The following is a 6,000-nucleotide window of genomic DNA, read 5'->3' as shown; positions in this document are numbered from 1 at the left end:
GGTCCAGCTATTTTCCAAAGCACCTGAAGGCCAGACAAGGAATAATGGATGGAAACTGAACAAGGAGAGATTCAACCTGGAAATAAGGAGGAATTTTCTGACAGTGAGAAAAATCAACCCATGGAACAGAAGTTGCCTTCAGAAGTTGTGGGGGCTTCATCACTGGAGGCTTTCAAGAAGAGACTGGACTGCCATCTGTCAGAAATGGTGTAGGGTCTCCTGCTTGGGTGGGGAAGGGGGTTGGACTAGATGACCTACAAGGTACCTTCCAATTCTGTTAAACCTAGTTGGGGTAATGAAACGTCTACAAGAAAACAACCAAGCTCAGAGAGCACCAAGGACCCCATCAAATACTGATTTAGCAGGATTCCAGCTTAAAAAAAGGACTGTAGCCTTCTGCTGCAGAGAAAACTGCAAATATTGTCCATCCGACTGTTAAAAAAAAATTAAAAAAAAAGGGAAGATTTTCTGTTTATAATCCAAGTTCCATGGAAGGCTGTTTGCGACCCCTTCACCCCCCCCCCCTCCTTGGCTGCCTGCCTCCTCTCCATGCTTCCGAAGCAGGAAAGACTCTGGGTATCCACACACACAAAAAAATAGTATCAGATTACAAAATGCCAAAATTGTGATATCGCCCCATTTCAGCCTCAGTGGAAGGGGTGGACCCTGGGAGGGGTTTGGGAAGAGAAGTCCTGTGAAATATGCTAAACCAGACTCTCTTCCCAGACTCGGTCCAGGAGAAGCGCTCTCGGCCAGCGAATTGCCTCCAAAGCCCTGAACCACGATAGGTAAGGCAGCAAATGATTATTGCACTAAAAGAGACAGAACGATTCGGGCAACCAAAACAAAATCAGTGAGCTGAGGAGTGTGTGCATGTGTGTGTGTGAAGAATTGGGTTGATGTTTACAATTGATGCCTGTTCTTTTCGTTTCTTCCTCCTGATTTCCCACCCCCCCTCCCCTCCCCTCCCCTCCAGGGATTTTGCTCCCAAACTGAGTTGCCCCCATCCTAAACTGATATAGAGATGGGACAAGCATACAGAACTCATAGCTCAGCAGAGGATTTGCCCAGTCTCTGGAGAGCTCAAGTCCTGGGTTGAACTCATGTAGGGCTGGGAAGAAAAAAAAAAGTTTTGCTTGAAACTTTGGAAAGTTCACTTCATGGCAGTAGATAGGAATCGGGGGGATGGACGATAGGACTGGAAGGATGATGAGAAGTAGACCCTCCTAACAGACCAAGAAGTTCCCCTTGTTGGGAAAAGGTGGGATAGATGATACTGAAAGAGAAGATCCTTGGGTGGTTTAATTTAACCGATGAAGAGTTGGAAGGGACTTTATTTACAGATGAACAGAGTTGGAAGGGACCTTGTAGGTCATCTAGTCCAACCCCGTCCCCATCCAAGCAGGAGACCCTGACACCACTTCTGACAAATGGCAGTCCAGTCTTTTCTTGAAAGTCTCAATTCCTGCAACCATTCCATGGATAGAGTAGGGTCGAGTCGAGTCGGAATAGGAATAATAGGAATAGGAATAAGAATAAGAATAGAACCCCCCACCCCCGCTCAAGCAGGAGAGACCCTACATAATTTCTGACAAATGGAAGTCCAATCTTTTCTTGAAAGTCTCGAGTGATTTCAAATAGTTTGTGGGGTCCTCATTCACTTGGAAGATTTTCAGGATTTAGAGCAGAGGTCTTCAAACTTGGCAGCTTTAAGACTTGTGGACTTCAACTTCCAGAATTCATAGCTGGCTGGAGAATTCTGGAAGTTGGAAGTCCACAAGTCTTAAAGCTGCCAAGTTTGAAGACCTCTGATTTAGAGGAACGAGGTTAGAAAGGATTGTCTTTGATCTTTACTTCTCCTTCTCACTCCCATCCTTAATCCACATTCAGCTGTGAATTATCAGCCCTTCTGAATTCTCTTTAGCTGCTTTCAAACTTCCCGGAATCATCCCGTATTGTTCCATGTGCATAAGATATATTTCTGAGAGGTTTGGGAAGCGGTGGAGAAAGTTATCCTTCCTTAAAGTCCATTAAAACAATCTTTCCAATTTAATAGTCCGGCTCCAGGAATAGGATTTAAACTCTGGGATTTAAAGAAAGATAATACTACAATTCCATATATGCTTATGGTGGACCGTTCTTATGGTAGAGTATTCCTAATTCTTCGACAAGGTTAAATAAAATTATATATATATGATATACTAAAAATATATGTATAAAAGATCTATTAAGATAAGAAAGAGAAAATGTATGAATATGGATTACTGATGCGAAGATGTTGAAAAGAAGATGTAAATATCTGTTTTTGTTTTTTTTAAAAAAACTGTTTAATAAAAATATAAAATTAAAATAAAATAAAATTAGATGGTAGGCTAGATGAAATACTACTTTTGGGCACATGAGATTTGCTTTCAATTCCCAATCTTCCATAACATTCTTTCATTTTCACCCTAACATCCCTTCCAAGACAGTTGTGATGCTACAGGGGGAAAAAAAAATATCTACTAGCAAAGTTCCCTTGGATTTTTTTGAGGGCAAATGAAATATTAATGGGAAAAGCAAATGGCATATAAAAAAAATGAAGAAACAGGCACTATATTAACTTATCAAAGGGACTGGGACTAAAAGGTTGGGGGGGTAGGATGAAATAATAATAATAATAATAATAATAATAATAATAATAATAATAATAATAATAATAATAATAATAATAATAATAATAATAATAATTATTATTATTATTATTATTATTATTATTATTATTATTATTATTATTATTATTTTATTTCTATACCGCCCTTCTCCTGAAGGACTCAGGGCGGTGTACAGCCTGATTAAAAGCACAAAGACAGACAAAATTTAAAAATAATTAAAATTATTAAATAATTGGCTCAATTATAAAACCCCCAAATTTAAAATCCCATATTTAAAACCAATTAAAATCTTTACATTGATAGCCCGGCCTGGCGGAACAACAAGGTTTTGAGGGCACAGCGAAATACACGGAGGTCGGAGATCTTACGCATTTCTGAGGGCAGTTCATTCCAAAGGGCAGGGGCTCCCACAGAGAAGGCCCTCCCCCTGGGTGTCGCCAGCTGACATAATTTGGCCGATGGCACCCTGAGGAGACCCTCTCTGTGGGAGCGGACTGGCCGGTGGGAGGCTACTGGTGGCAGAAGACGGTCTCGAAGGTACCCAGGTCCAATGCCATGGAGCGCTTTGATGAAGAGCAATGGAACAGCTTGCCTCCTGGTTGTTGTAAATGCTCCATTATTGGAGGTTTTGAAGAAAAGATTGGACATCCATTTGTCCTGGATAGTATAAGGTTCCTGATATGGGCAGGCGGTTGGACTAGAAGACCTCCAAGGTCCCTTCTACCCCTACGATTCTATGAGTCCAATCTGTGTCTGCGACCAAAAAAGGGTCAGTATATTGTGTGCATCGAGAGGGAAGGAAACAATAGCTCTTGCAGACAACTTGAGGCAGGATCCAGTTGGCATCTTCCTTACCATCAGCTTCAATTCTGAAAGCCAAACTGTCTGGCACACTGGAGCCCAGATGTTCCAATACACATTGCAGTAATTCTGGATATTAGATGCCACGTAACCGTTGCTTTGATCCTTGACATCAGACAACTTAGTGGTAGAGCAACGGTCCATCTTGCAAGGTTCTTAGATCTGAAGGAGAAAATGGCATTTTGCAGCTTGGAAAGGGATGGCAGGTTTATGTTTGATTTGTTTATGTTTTATTAAATTTGTATACCGCCCTACTCCCGAAGGACTCAGGGCGGTGAACAGGCACAGAATAAAATACAGAAATACAAAAGTTAGAAACAATTTAAAACCAAATTAAATAATTTAGCCCAAGACAATTAAAAATCCCAATAATTTAAAACAAATTAAAATTTCAGTTTAAAAATTTAAAAGAAAGGGGAGAAAATTAGGCCAGGCCGGCTTGCTGGAATAGGAGGGTCTTAAGAGCACGGCGGAAAGTGTGCAGATCCGGGATCCTCCGTATCTCCGGGGGGAGCTCGTTCCAGATAGTGGGTGCCCCCACAGAGAAGGGCCTCCCCCTGGGAGCTGCCAGTCGACACTGCTTGGCTGACGGCACCCAGAGGAGCCCCTCTCTATGAGAGCGTACCGGCCGGTGGGAGGCTGTTTGTGGTAGTAGGCGGTCCCGTAAATAATGATAGAAATGCTAACTGTTGTAGCTGAAATCCTATCTACATTTATCTGGGATTTAGTAACCCTTGATGAACTAGCCAAGAGTTACTTGTAAATAGACATGCATAAAAATTGTTTGGAATGGAGGAAACTCAAATCTGTGAATGTGTACAACGATTAGCCTAAAACAGGGTTAGGTAGTTTGTGGTTTAGTGTATTGTGAGAGTCCAAGATATCCAATGAAATATATATGATTAATATATATATGATCAAAGATATATCAAATATATATATATGATTTATAGTATGTTGCGTGAATACTGCAGTGCTGCTTATTAAACAGGAGTTACGCTTAGTTTAGTTGCAAGAAGCTAGCCACTGTTTAAGGAGGGTTAGGGTTATTATTCGGTCTGAAATTTTGCTATCCACTTTCCCAGATGGTGAACTGCAGTTTTTCGGTGAACTGCAACTTAGAAATAAATATATGGAATGGAAATGAAAGGTTTATTTAAAATGAAAAGGATCCGCTGAGTTTCTTCTTTTAATAATTTTATTTGGAGAATGGAACTCTGGGGGAGAATATGTGGGGTCTTGGTGATCTCGGAGCTTTGCTATTCTATTTGCAGGCAGTTCGTTGCCAGGTTAGGTAACTTTATCGCTTCAGTTCCCCACACAGTTGCCAGAGCAATAATATCTGGAAAACCACTAACTTAACAATGAGAAAAACGCAGCCACTGTGCAACCTCTCACTGTAATTATAAGTAGTCCTCAATTCAGGAGTGAAATGCTACCGGTTCGATCCGGAAATACTGCTTTCTAGTGCAGTGGTCACCAACTGGTGTTCTGTGGACCACTGGTGGTCCACGAGAAAATTTTGGTGGTCCGCAGAAAAATTATTTGCCTTTTTTATATTGCACTAAATCAGGGGGTCCTCAAACTACGGCCCCTGGGACAGATACATGCAATGAACGTTTGTGTTGCTGCAGAGAGTCTCCCCCTTCGGGGTCTTTTTGTGGGGGTCGGAGGGGGGCAGAAATTCCGACTTGGTGTCTGCTTCGGCCTCCTGGTGCAGGGCTTTGGGTGAAGGCTGGAGGGAAGTCCTACTGGTGGCAAAGAGCAAGAGGGCCTTGTTCCAGTGGGATGGCATCATGGCCTGGAACTGGCTGACCATCTCAGCCGGCTGAGCCTCCAAGCGCCGATACCTGGCCTTGCACTCCCGCAGGTCTTCCCTCTGCTTGGAAAGCCTATGCTCGTAGTCCTCAGTGAGGTGCTTCTACTGAGCCTCCTTCTCGGTCAGATCCGATTTGAACTGGGCTGTTTTGCCAACTCTTTCTCATGGTGGCTGCTTAGCTTCAACAACTTCTTCTCGTTGGGGCCCTAAGGAGCCCGGGCGGGGAGGCGAAGAATGGCTGAGAGGGGAGGGGCGAGTAGAGGCTGGCGAGGTGCCTCCCGACGTGACATTGAGGTGGCCACGCCCACCCAGTCACATGACCACCTAGCCACGCCCACCCAACCGGTCATTAGGCAGATCATATTAGTGGTCCGCGGGATTTAAAATTATGAATTTAGTGGTCCCTGAGGTCTGAAAGGTTGGTGACCCCGATCTAGTGAAGCTAAACTGTGCCGCACAGCTGATTGTCGGATCGTAGTTCTTTTTAACTACCGGTTGGACTGAACCGGTAGCTTTTTAAACACGCAGCACGTGTTTGGTACACAGTGGGCATGCGCACGCAGTGCACATTTGGTGTGCATGCACGCAGCGCATGCTTGGCACACAGCATGCCTGCAGCCAGCAAACCGGTTCAGATTTCACCACTGCCTCAACTTATAACTATTT

The sequence above is a fragment of the Pituophis catenifer genome, unplaced genomic scaffold (genome assembly GCF_029215685.1).
Source record: "Pituophis catenifer annectens isolate HBS135680 unplaced genomic scaffold, rPitCat1.0.hap2 SCAF_12, whole genome shotgun sequence".
Classification (NCBI taxonomy): domain Eukaryota; kingdom Metazoa; phylum Chordata; class Lepidosauria; order Squamata; family Colubridae; genus Pituophis; species Pituophis catenifer.
The sequence above is the reverse complement of the archived record's forward strand: the minus strand, read 5'-3'. Positions refer to the sequence as shown.